We start from the raw sequence: 15000 nt of genomic DNA, 5'->3' as shown, positions 1-15000 counted from the left end.
CTCTCTCTCCTTTCCTTTCATCACTCCATCTCTCTCTCCTATCCTCTCACTCCATCTCTCTCTCCTTTCATCACTCTATCTCTCTCTCCATTCCTCCTCTCCTTCTCTGTTTATCTCTTCTCTTCCTTTACTCTTTCTCTCTCTCCTTTCCCTCCTTCTCTCTCTCTTCCGCTCCACCTCTACTCCTTTATCTTCTCTCCATTCTCTCTACCTCCATCCCCTCTCTATGTCTGCCTTTTCTTTCAATCACTTTTTTCTTTTCTTTGTGTGTCTGTGTCCCCCTCTCCTCTGTGGAGTTCATGTGTAGAGTGCTGTACTGTATCTAACTATTCTGCTCTATGTGCTCAGATCACATAGCTCACAATGTACTGTATGTGCGTGTATGTGTGTGTGTGTGTGTGTGTGTGTTTCTGTCTGTCCGTGTGTGAGTGTGTGTGTGTGTATGTGTGTGTGTGTGTGTGTGTGTGTGTATGTGTGTGTGTGTGTGTGTGTGTGTCTCTCTGTCTGTCCGTGTGTGTGTGTCCGTGTGTGTGTGTGTGTGTGTGTGTTTCTGTCTGTCTGTGTGTGAGTGTCTGTGTGTGTGTGTGTGTGTGTGTGTGTGTGTGTGTGTGTGTGTGTGTGTGTGTGTGTGTGTGTGTGTGTGTCCAGATCACATAGCTCACATCACAGAGCTGCTGGGACCTCTTCCTGTGGAGTTTGCCTTATCAGGACGACGCTCACAACGCTTCTTCAACAGCAAAGGTGACACGCAGAACAGACGAGTGTGTGTGTGTGAGGTGCAGGAGAGACAACTGTGTGTGTGTGAGATACAGGAGAGACAACTGTGTGTGTGTGTGTGTGTGTGTGTGTGTGTGTGTGTGTGTGTGTCTGAGACGCAGGAGAGACAACTGTGTGTGTGTGTGTGTGTGTGTGTGTCTGAGACACAGGAGAGACAACTGTGTGTGTGTGTGTGTGTGTGAGATACATCTTACATGCTGTGTGTAAATTGAAGTGTGTACACAGTGAACGTGACGCTGACCCTGTGTGTGTGTCTGTGTGTGTGTGTGTGTGTGTGTGTGCGCGTGTGTCTGTGTGTGTCTGTGTTTGTGTCTGTGTGTGTGTGTGTGTGTGTGTGCGTGCGTGCGTGCGTGTGTGTGTGCGTGCGTGCGTGCGTGCTTGTGTGTGTGTTCTCTCTCTCTCTCTCTCTCTCTCTCTCTGTGTGTGCGTGCGTGTGTGCGTGTGTGTGTGCGTGCGTGCGTGCGTGTGTGCGTGTGTGCGTGCGTGCATGCGTGCGTGTGTGTGTGTGTGTGTGTTCTCTCTCTCTCTGTGTGTGTGTGTGTGTGCTTGCGTGCGTGCGTGCGTGTGTGTGTGTGTGTGTGTTCTCTCTCTCTCTCTCTCTCTGTGTGTGTGTGTGTGCGTGTGCGTGCGTGCGTGCGTGCGTGCGTGCGTGCGTGCGTGCGTGCGTGTGCGTGTGTGTGTGTGTGTGTGTGTGTGCAGGTGAGCTGCGGCGCATCACTGGTCTGCACCCCTGGGCGCTGGGGGACATCCTGCAGGACAAGTACGGCTGGACGGCTGGCGACGCCCACAGCTTCAGTCACTTCCTGCTGCCCATGTTGGAGCTGCTGCCCGAACGCCGCGCCAGCGCAGAGCAGTGCCTACTGCACCCCTGGATCAGCTCATAACACACACACACACACACACACACACACACACACACACACCGCGCCAGCGCAGAGCAGTGCCTACTGCACCCCTGGATCAGCTCATAACACACACACACACACACACACACACACACACACACACACCGCGCCAGCGCAGAGCAGTGCCTACTGCACCCCTGGATCAGCTCATAACACACACACACACACACACACACACCGCGCCAGCGCAGAGCAGTGCCTACTGCACCCCTGGATCAGCTCATAACACACACACACACACACACACACACACACCGCGCCAGCGCAGAGCAGTGCCTACTGCACCCCTGGATCAGCTCATAACACACACACACACACACACACACACACACACACACACACACCGCGCCAGCGCAGAGCAGTGCCTACTGCACCCCTGGATCAGCTCATAACACACACACACACACACACACACACACACACACACACACACACACACACACACACACACCGCGCCAGCGCAGAGCAGTGCCTACTGCACCCCTGGATCAGCTCATAACACACACACACACACACACACACACACCGCGCCAGCGCAGAGCAGTGCCTACTGCACCCCTGGATCAGCTCATAACACACACACACACACACACACACACACACACACACACACACACACACACACACACACACCGCGCCAGCGCAGAGCAGTGCCTACTGCACCCCTGGATCAGCTCATAACACACACACACACACACACACACACACACACACACACACACACACACACACACACACACACACACACACACACACACACACACCGCGCCAGCGCAGAGCAGTGCCTACTGCACCCCTGGATCAGCTCATAACACACACACACACACACACACACACACACCGCGCCAGCGCAGAGCAGTGCCTACTGCACCCCTGGATCAGCTCATAACACACACACACACACACACACACACACACACACACACACACACACACACCGCGCCAGGGCAGAGCAGTGCCTACTGCACCCGTGGATCAGCTCATAACACACACACACACACACACACACACACACACACACACACCGCGCCAGCGCAGAGCAGTGCCTACTGCACCCCTGGATCAACTCATAACACACACACACACACACACACACACACACACACACACACACACACACACACACACACACCGCGCCAGCGCAGAGCAGTGCCTACTGCACCCCTGGATCAACTCATAACACACACACACACACACACACACACACACACACACACACACACACACACACACACACACACACACCGCAGAGCAGTGCCTACTGCACCCGTGGATCAGCTCATAACACACACACACACACACACACACACACACACACACACACACCGCCGCACAGTGCCTACTGCACCCGTGGATCAGCTCATAACACACACACACACACACACACACACCGCAGAGCAGTGCCTACTGCACCCGTGGATCAACTCATAACACACACACACACACACACACACACACACACACACACACACACACACACACACACACACACACACACACACACACGCCGCCGCAGAGCAGTGCCTACTGCACCCGTGGATCAACTCATAACACACACACACACACACACACACACACACACCGCCGCACAGTGCCTACTGCACCCGTGGATCAACTCATAACACACACACACACACACACACACACACACACACACACACACCGCCGCACAGTGCCTACTGCACCCGTGGATCAACTCATAACACACACACACACACACACACACACACACCGCCGCACAGTGCCTACTGCACCCGTGGATCAACTCATAATACACACACACACACACACACACACACACACCGCCGCACAGTGCCTACTGCACCCGTGGATCAACTCATAATACACACACACACACACACACACACACACACACACACACACACACACACCGCCGCACAGTGCCTACTGCACCCGTGGATCAACTCATAATACATGGAAGGAATGTAATGTCCACAGCACTGATAATATTGCTCCCGTTTAATGAAATGCAACGTTTGGACCCTACTGGGTCTTCATCACGGTCGAACGTTGCATTGTTTTAATTAAATGGGAGCAATATTATCAGAGCTGCGGACATTACTGTACATTCCTTCCATAGTTACTCTCCATTTGTGTGCATGCAGCTTGCTACTCTGAATCTCTAAAGACAGTCAGGACTCACCTCTGATGTGGTATGATTTTTTGATTATTGTTGAGTGTATTTATGTTCAAAATGTCTGTGTTTGTTCATACAAATAAATAACAAATGAAAAACATCAACTCAGAACCTGGTGTCATCTCTTAAAGTTGCTACTGTATATGTAAGAATGGTGGCCAACTGGCCTTTAAAATGATCATTACAGTCCAAAATCAAAACCTTTAAGTGAGTTGTCCCCCCCCCCCCTCCCCCCTTCCCCCCTTCCCATTCCAGACAGGATGGCCTACCAGGTTGAGTATTCGACCGTGTGAACCAAGCTAAGCACAGTAGCCTAGCTCATAAAAGCTAAGCTCAGTAGTCTAGCTCATAAAAGCTAAGCTCAGTAGCCTAGCTCATAAAAGCTAAGTACAGTAGCCTAGCTCATAAAAGCTAAGCTCAGTAGCCTAGCTCATAAAGCTAAGCACAGTAACCTAGCTCATAAAAGTTTTTTTCTCATGTTTTGACCTCTGTACAGCGAAGCGACATATTAAAAGCTGAAATATTAAAAGAATATTCAGTTCCACTATTTCAACACATTATTGACTGGCTACAGGGTAATGTAATAAAATGAGAGAAGAATAGTCAAGTCAAGTTTATTTATATAGCGCATTTCATACACAGAGGTCATTCAATGTGCTTTACATACTGTAGATATAGATAGATAGATAGATAGATAGATATACTTTATTGATACCCAAGGGTAAATTCAAGCATAAACATAAATAAACGCAAACAGTAATAACAGATAAAAGCATAGATGGGCAACAACCAGAGTCAAGAGTCATTTACAAAAAGATGAAAGGTGGAATAATTAAAAGATGGAAACAGAACTCAGTGCAGTTGGCAGAGAGCATCTGAGATATTGGCAATATTTTTTAGCACTGACACGAGCACAAGCCTCTTATTCCTACAGCACTGACACGAGCACGATGAGCCTCTTATTCCTACAGCACTGACACGAGCACGATGAGCCTCTTATTCCTACAGCACTGACACGAGCACGATGACCCTCTTATTCATACAGCACTGACACATGTGAGCCTCTTATTCCTACAGCACTGACACATGTGAGCCTCTTATTCCTACAGCACTGACACATGTGAGCCTCTTATTCCTACAGCACTGACACGAGCATGATGACCCTCTTATTCCTACAGCACTGACACATGTGAGCCTCTTATTCCTACAGCACTGACACGAGCATGATGACCCTCTTATTCCAACAGCACTGACACAAGCACAAGCCTCTTATTCATAAAGCACTGACACATGTGAGCCTCTTATTCATAAAGCACTGACACATGTGAGCCTCTTATTCATAAAGCACTGACACATGTGAGCCTCTTATTCATAAAGCACTGACACATGTGAGCCTCTTATTCATAAAGCACTGACACATGTGAGCCTCTTATTCATAAAGCACTGACACATGTGAGCCTCTTATTCCTACAGCACTGACACATGTGAGCCTCTTATTCCTACAGCACTGACACAAGCACGACGAGCCTCTTATTCATAAAGCACTGACACATGTGAGCCTCTTATTCATAAAGTACTGACACATGTGAGCCTCTTATTCCTAGAGGCAACACACTGGCTGCTATGGGGAGTTCAGATGGCGCCATCTGGTGTCTCATGCAGGAACATCAATCTGGACTCAGATTTTCATAATCTGCAGCAGTGGCCTACAACACAATCAAGTTAAAACGTAAACAAACACAGAAATACTGTACATCTCTAAACAGACTTATATTTGCAATACTTTATATAGGTACCCATACTTCAGTGGAACTAACAGTGACGTGCACAAGCTAATCTAACACTAAACAGCAGTTGGCATGAGCCGTCTGGATTTGCTTTAAGTGGTTATCTTAGTTATTAGGGCAAAGGTCAAAGGTCAAAAACAGGATTTCAGTAAATAATTGTATGATTTTGACATTCCAGTAGATGTTATATTCAAAAGCTTCTAAAAGAAACACATATGCAAACAAACAGAATAAATACACACACACACACACACACACACACCTGGACCCCAGTGTTGTGCCCAATGGTTGAGTACATCTGCTCTGCACTGTAGCGATGCTGAAGAGCTGCATACAGTGATGAGGAGTCATTCTATAGACGGGACACAACATCACAGCATCACCACTTACTGTGTGTGTGTGTGTGTGTGTGTGTGTGTGTGTGTGTGTGTGTGTGTGTGTGTGTGTGTGTGTGTTACCAACAGCAATGCTTTTTCTGTTTCTGCCTTTTTGAACTCAAATCTCTGTTAGCCCATTTTTGGGACTCTCATGAGCTGCTGTATTTTACTATAGGCTATATTGGGATGAGATGAGATAAGATGCTCCTACACATACTACCCCCCCCCCACCCCTAGTCCTTCAACCCACAGTTATACTGCACATGCTATTACACAGTCTGCATTACAGTACACAAACATTCTATATTGCACACACTGTACTTTATATTGTATTGCACACTGCCCTAATAAATACCCCCCCCCCCCCCCCCCGCCCCCACACTCACACACTCACTCACTATCTCCTCTAAGCCTTACTATTAAGTGATTCTTGACCATGGGACCATGGAGTGTTTGTGCCTATTTGCTGTGTGATTTGGTACCTTCCATAGTCGCCATGTAGAATATGTTCTGTGTCCTCTGCTATCTTTAGGCCTTCCTTTCTGTCTGAAGTGTCAACTAGTTCTTGCAGTGATGTGGGTGGGGGCATACCCATGGTCTTCCCTGCTCTCTTGATGAGCGTTTGCAGTTGAGTCATACACACACACACACACACACACACACACACACACACCCATGGTCTTCCCTGCTCTCTTGATGAGCGTTTGCTGTTATTGTTTGTGTGTTCACTGATTAAAGCCTCCTTCAGTTCAGTTCTGTGTTTGCTGTTCTGTCTAGCTAGCTAATCAGCACAGTTCTATGATATTTTCAATGAACAAATACAACCAGGCCATTTTGTTTACACCAAGTGCAGCCCTCTAAATGATGTGGCCACAATGCCACAAATAGCACTAGAGTTGAACACCTCTCTTGCGGGTATCTGGAAACATAGCACTAGAGTTGAACACCTCTCTTGCGTATATCTGGAAACATAGCACTAGAGTTGAACACCTCTCTTGCGGGTATCTGAAGAAATAGGTGCCTTTAATGAGCCAAACACATACACACATGCATAGACACATCCAATATTAAAAGACCATGCGATGGCATTTCCATATGGATTAAACACAACGCACAGTACAGAGTCATTGCAAAAAACAACATCAACTTACATCTCTCTCCTGCACTCGTCCTGATGGGGTACTTCCTCCTTTTTGGCCTAATGGAACAAATCATGTTCTGCATTTCAAAAATGTTTCAGTGTGTGCATTTGTCTGAAAGGATATGCATACAGTAGCTCTCTCTCTCTCTCTCTCTCTCTCTCTCTCTCTCTCTCTCTCTCTCTCTCTCTCTCTCTCTCTCTCTCTCAGGGAGGAGTGTATTCAGGCATACTGTATGTGTGTGTGTGTGTGTGTGTGTGTGTGTGTGTGTTGTCCTACCTTTGTGTCTCATGTATAGGAATATGACCCCTGCCAGCAGCAGTGGCAACAGTAGCACAGCTCCAGGGATGAAGATGTATGGAGGTATTTCAACTCCTCCTACTGTATGTGTGTGTGTGTGTGTGTGTGTGTGTGTGTGTGTGTGTGTGTGTTGTTGAAGATGTATGGAGGTATTTCAACTCCTCCTACTGTATGTGTGGAAATAAATCCAATCAGTGTGATCAGTAGACAGAGCTGTTGCTGCATGTTACCGTGTACTGTACTGTACTGTACGTGCTGTGCCATCAGCCAGTGTGTGTGGAAATAAGCACTGAACATGTTCACGTGACCACACAGGACAAGGGGATCAGTAGGTGCTGTGCAGCAGAGGCACTGATGAAGCCGAAGAGAACACACACACCAGAGAGAGAACACACCAGAGAGAACACACACCAGAGAGAACACACACACACCAGAGAGAACACACACCAGAGAGAGAACACACACCAGAGAGAACACACACCAGAGAGAGAACACACACCACAGAGAGAACACACACACACACCAGAGAGAACACACCAGAGAGAGAACACACACACACACCAGAGAGAACACACACCAGAGAGAACACACACCAGAGAGAGAACACACACCAGAGAGAACACACACCAGAGAGAACACACACCAGAGAGAACACACACCAGAGAGAGAACACACACCAGAGAGAACACACACCAGAGAGAACACACACCAGAGAGAGAACACACACCAGAACACACACCAGAACACACACCAGAACACACACCACAGAGAGAACACACACCAGAGAGAGAACACACACCAGAGAACACACACCAGAGAGAGAACACACACCAGAGAGAGAACACACACCAGAGAGAGAACACACACCAGAGAGAGAACACACACCAGAACACACACCAGAGAGAACACACACCAGAGAGAACACACACACACCAGAGAGAACACACACACACCAGAGAGAACACACACCAGAGAGAGAACACACACCAGAGAGAACACACCAGAGAGAACACACACCAGAGAGAACACACACCAGAGAGAACACACCAGAGAGAGAACACACACCAGAGAGAACACACACACCAGCCTGCAAATGGAGGTTGTTTTAAACCAGAGGTGATACACCTGTAGAGGTGGAAGAGCCAGTCCATGACAGCAACACACACACACACACACACACACACACACACACACACACACACACACACCAACAACACATAACTAGCACTGCCGTTTTAAAGAACAACACACACAGACCCTAGACTGTTTAAAGGGCAATATTAGATACAACAGGATTCCAACTGGGTTATGTTGTGCTGTTTAAACATGTTGTCAACTAATTCAAATGACACTAACTGAAGATCAGTGAGGAGGATATGCTGACACACTATATGCCTAAATACAAAATGCAACGTTAATAAAGGAACAAACCTTTTTCTTTAGTTACCGGTGTTTGTGTTCTAGGTGGTGTGAGAGGTGTTGACGGGCTTGCTGCTAATATCAGATGAAGAACAGAAAGAACAGACACACATTTGAATTAAGACCCACTAATGTCATGGTAATGACTAAAACCCTCAATAATCAGATCACAAAACAGAAAAATGCTGACCTTTGATCAGAAGCTTAATGCTCCTGCGCTCTCTGTTTAGATAGCACCTATATAATCCCTGGTCCTCCATAGTCAGGTCTGATATGAGCAGAGAAGCATTTCCTGGTGAAAGATGCTTAAACATCTGAACTCTGCCACTGTAGGGTCCACTTGTGCTGGATATTGTGATGGTTGGGGCATATCGAGACCCTCTCTGTCTTGTGAAATCCCACAGCACACTCTCAGGTTTGGCATGCAGAGGAGAATAGAAGCAGGGCAACAGCACAGACTCTCCTGAGAATCTCACAATCTCATCAGTTGTGTCCTTTTTCATTAGAGAACATCCTGGAAGAAACATGACACTTATTATCAAATATACTGTAGTCTAAAGCCAACATACTGTAGCTCAGATTGTTGTCATCAGCATTTCCCTCTTCTTTTCACATAAGCCGAGCTCATAACAACATATACTGTAGAAGTCCAACACAACGTGTATTGCTGAAGCAGTCTCCTTGTCATTCTGAATCGGTTTCAGTAAAATAGTACATTCTTTCTAAAATATCAGTACTTAATAAATGTCCTGCCTTTAACTGTGAGATAGATGTCTCTGTAGCTGGAGCTGGAGCCTTCACACATGTAGTGTCCCCCGTCCTCTTTAGTCAGCTCGGAAATGAGCAGGGACAGATTTCCTGGAGAATCCTGATTGGACATGTGAATCCTGTCCGAGTGGTGAGATCTAAAGGGATAAATCTCCTGGTTTGTGTTTGTGATCCATCTGAAGTTTTGAGGTTTATCCTGGAGATCAGCACAGGAGCACGGCAGAAGAGCAGATTCACCAACATATTTGGTGACTGACATACGTCTTGTATCTAGCAGATTACAGCCTTGGGAAACACAAGAGATATTTTACTACTTCTCAACTGTAGGTCCAAATATTTATTACAGTGCATGCAAATGCACTGTTCTGTTCTCCCTAGGCATCTTCTTCTTCTTCTTCTTATTCTCCTAACCAGGTCAAATTCAGCTTCAACCGTTTAACGTAGAAACTTGGTTCAAACTTTATTACGTAGGTCTTGAAAATAAGACTAAGTCTATGTATATTTCAGTTCTGTAAACTTGATACTTTTTGAGATATTAGCAAAATATTTTTCCCCATTGACTTTTCATAGACCTCTGAAGCTGCCCTTTTTGCCCATATAAGGAGATCCGGGAGTTAATTGAAGCCAACTGCCTATATATGGCAAGCTTTTTTGTAGGCGAACTTCAGAGGTCTATCGCACTGCACTGCTGATTAAGCTGATTTGCACCTGTGTCAAGAGCCAGCTGCTCAAGGCCCTATCAAGTTTAATTGACAGCCAGTTATATTGAACCTGCATTATCAGCTCTCTCTGTCTACCCATTCACTCATACACACATACACACACACACACACACACACACACACACACACACACACACACACACACACACACACACACCTGACTGCATCACTTCATACAGTATATACCACACTTCTCCATGCACTCCACAACATTCTAACCTTAACCTAACTCCCCCATTTCACTGCATCATAGAAAGCCACACTCCTTACATCCACTTACATCCACTCACACACTCACACGCACGCACACTCACACGCACGCACTCACACTCAGAGGTGGAAAAGTCAAGCTTCAGAGAAGTAAAGTCCAATCACGTATTGGTTCTATCTGTGCACTTAAACACAGGTGATCTCACCAATTAGCTGCTCTGCCTGGCTGAAGAGTTGTACTACTTAGAATCAGCTGGTTGGTTGGACTTTTCACCTCTGCCCCTAAGCCACATGCATACAACACACTGCCCCCCCCCCCTTCCCTCACCTTCCTCTGTCCACAACTGTTTGTAAATTTAAGTTTGTTTCACATTTTATCTTATGTCTTGCTTTTGCATGCACTGGTAATTTCCTCGAAATTACGTTTTATAGTTACAGTTGTTCTTCATGGCTTGAATGCTTTTTTCATCTCGGCTTCACATTTTCAAAAGAACTAACACAGGCCTAAATAAAATCACTCTGGCCTTACAGGCATTAAAACATTTAAACATGCAACAGAAGCAGCAGAAACTTTCCTTCAAACACAATTTGAGATCAAATCAGTGAATGCATTCATATCATTGTTGCACATGGAACGCCAAGTTACTTAATAACAATTGGAGCAGGTTCAACCTTAATTTCTCATATAACCGCGTCATTTGTTGATATTTTTCATTGTTATAGTACAGTATGTGTCAAAAGGCAAACAAGTATATCATGATTTCTATTCTTTCCTCCCAAGACTTATCATGCAAGATATACAGTCAAAGGTGCTATCTTTTATAAATAAGGAGTAATTGCTGTTAAATGTTTTTAATAAGTTCAAAAAGCCAACAAAAAAAGTGTTTTGTAAGAGATTAATTTGGCTGTGCCAAGAAGGTGACAATGACAATCTAGTTGATCCCAGTTTAATTAAGTGCATCCAGGATTTGAAGAAAAACTGTAATCCAATAATTTCAACAGATGTACTCTATTTAATACAAACTCTTTTCCTACATAAATCTGCTAACAGATTTCCTTGCCAGTAAAGAACGCCACACATAATGCATGCTGTGTGGACACCTACACTCTGAAATGTACCACCACTGACTGGAACTAGAGACTAGTTTGGAAAGGTAATCATGAGTCTGTTGTTACAGTACAGTAGGTGTAGCACAAGAACTAGAGACTAGTTTGGAAAGGTAATCATGAGTCTGTTGTTACTGTACAGTAGGTGCAGTACCACCACTGACTGGAACTAGAGACTAGTTTGGAAAGGTAATCATGAGTCTGTTGTTACAGTACAGCAGGTGTAGTAGCACAAGAACTAGAGACTAGTTTGGAAAGGTAATCACAAGTCTGTTGTTACAGTACAGTAGGCTAGTAGCTCACCTGTTGCAACTCTGCCCATGCAGCACAAGAACAGCACAGTGGTCCGCTGCATTCTTACTGGTGGTTGCCTTTGCTGTCGCCGTGTTTCTGTCTCACACACACCAAGGCTGTTGGCAGCTCTAATGCTCATCCACACACACACACACACACACACACACACACACACACACACACAATGGTGATGTCACCTCATTCCTTATCACAACTTTACACCTCTCATTCTCCATCCCCTGAAATCACACGGAGGAGAGCAACACCCAAATAAACTTCTGCTTTCAGCTGAACTTCCTAAAAACAACAATGTCAGAAACTATAGATTTTCATATACAATAAACATTTTCAATGAAATAAGCATTCAGAATTAGAGGTAACGTCACGGACTGTAAAAACGTTCTGAGTGTTGGGAGCTGTTCAGACTGAGACGCATCTGTCCATATCTGATATGAATGCGATATGAAACTACCTCCTGGATGTGGTTTGGATCCGTTTTGAAAAAATCGGATTTCATGTGACCTGTCACTGTTCAGACTTCAAAAGCAACATCCGATTCCAATCTGAATGGGCTAAAAATCGGCTTTTGGCTGGCAGTCTGAATGCAGCCAAGTGAAGAAGAGTCATGATGACCCAGCACTGAGATGTCACACACACATCTGACTAAATTCAATATAATGGAAAATGCTACTGTTACATTTTGTAGAGAACATTTTCTCTCTTGTCAACAAAACAAACAAAATCAATCATTATATTGCCATTGTAAGAGTTTAAAACAGCTGTTTATATATGGGTATTCATTTAAATGGCAACAATCATTCTATTTGATAGACAGATGAGCGGTCTTGTAATTTGATTCTGTTCACTACTTTTATAAACAGATCTCCATTTCATTCCAATAATAATTTACAGGAAGCGACTTTGTACGGCACAAAACATAGTAATATATTTATTTGTTTAGTTGTACTTTAATTTAACAAGTAGACCAATAGCAGCCATACAAGTCTCAGTAAGTTTGTGTTTTTTGCAAAGCATGGGACAGTTTGTGCAAATGATAAAAATCTAACATAACACCAGGCCTCCACATCCTGCATCATGCAATGTAACACATCCTCTCTTGAGTATATCTGAAGAAATAGGTGCCTTTGACAAGCCAAACACATACACACATGCACAGACACATCCAATAAAAAAGACCATGCCATGGCATTTTCATCTGGATTAAACACAACACACAGTACAGAGTCATTGTAAAAAACAATAACACATCCTCCACTTCCACCATAACACTTGAGGTAGTCTTTGAATGGAAAAGGGGAATCACCTAAACCAGCAGAACCATTATGGCCAGTTCCACTATTTCAACACATAATGGACTTACAGTAGTTACACTGGCAACAACATAAGAGAAGAATAAAACAGCAGTGAGTCTATGATTGAGACCCTTTGTACAAGAACAAGCTAACTTGTTGCACACAACTACAGACTTATTCTGACAAGCAACACACTGCTGAGGGGAGGTGACATAGCGCCATCTGGTGTCTCACGCAGGAACATCAATCTGAACTCAAATTTTCATCATCTGCAGCAGTGGCCTACAACACAATCCAGTTCATCACAACAATCAAGTTAAGACATAAACAAACACAGAAATACTATACATCTCTAAACAGACTTATATTTGTATTCCTCAAATGTACCCATATGTCACTGGAGCTAACAGTGACGTGCACACACAGCGTTATCTACAGCAGTGAACAGCTGTGGCCATGTGCTGTCTGGAGCAACCCTGACATCAGACCCTGTACTGACATCAGGCCCATAGTAGACCCTGTACTGACATCAGGCCCATAGGAGATCCTGTACTGACATCAGGCCCATAGGAGACCCTGTACTGACATCAGGCCCATAGGAGACCCTGTACTGACATCAGGCCCTGTACTGACATCAGGCCCATAGGAGACCCTGTACTGACATCAGGCCCATAGGAGACCCTGTACTGACACCAGGCCCTGTACTGACATCAGGCCCATAGGAGACCTTGTACTGACATCAGGCCCATAGGAGACCCTGTACTGACATCAGGCCCACAGTAGACCCTGTACTGACATCAGGCCCATAGGAGATCCTGTACTGACATCAGGCCCATAGGAGACCCTGTACTGACACCAGGCCCTGTACTGACATCAGGCCCATAGGAGACCCTGTACTGACATCAGGCCCATAGGAGACCCTGTACTGACATCAGGCCCATAGGAGACCCTGTACTGACACCAGGCCCTGTACTGACATCAGGTCCATAGTAGACCCTGTACTGACATCAGGCCCATAGGAGACCCTGTACTGACACCAGGCCCTGTACTGACATCAGGTCCATAGTAGACCCTGTACTGACATCAGGCCCATAGGAGACCCTGTACTAACACCAGGCCCACAGTAGACCCTGTACTGACATCAGGCCCATAGTAGACCCTGTACTGACATCAGGCCCACAGGAGACCCTGTACTGACATCAGGCCCATAGGAGACCCTGTACTGACATCAGGCCCATAGTAGACCCTGTACTGACATCAGGCCCACAGGAGACCCTGGCCATCCAAACTCTTTGGGTGGCACGTTTTAAAAAATGTGCAACTCACCGAGTGGTTACTGGTCTTCAGCGATCTTCTATAGCAAGTTTCTCAGTGAAATTCAACTTCTGTCATCTTTTATCAGGGATTTTCTAAATCCTGGAACTACTTTTTCAGATACCTCACAACCGTGTATAAACTTCCGCTCTGTATTTGAATCTGAAGATGACCCACTCCAGAGCACTGGGAATACGTATAAGCAGGCCCCCTCTCTGTTTCCGATGGCGGAGTAATATCAACGAGCAATGAGTCTTCCTACAGAAACCAATGGGATCTGCTGTACAAAATGCCAGCCGTTTTGCAAATCCCATATCCCACCTTTAATCTAATATTTCAAGATTTCAGTAGCCGAGTACATTTATTTTATCAATGTACGGTAACAACAATGTTTCAAAGTTTACCAATGC

The 15000-nt window shown here is 45.6% G+C and overlaps 1 pseudogene; it reads left to right on the top strand.

Moving 5' to 3' along the window:
- The window catches only part of LOC134092089 (SRSF protein kinase 3-like), a 20783-nt pseudogene extending 18771 nt beyond the window's left edge, over positions 1-2012 (top strand).
- Positions 2013-15000: the final 12988 nt, after the last annotated feature.

This window comes from Sardina pilchardus, chromosome 9 (genome assembly GCF_963854185.1).
Source record: "Sardina pilchardus chromosome 9, fSarPil1.1, whole genome shotgun sequence".
NCBI lineage: Eukaryota > Metazoa > Chordata > Actinopteri > Clupeiformes > Clupeidae > Sardina > Sardina pilchardus.
The sequence above is the reverse complement of the archived record's forward strand: the minus strand, read 5'-3'. Positions and strand labels throughout refer to the sequence as shown.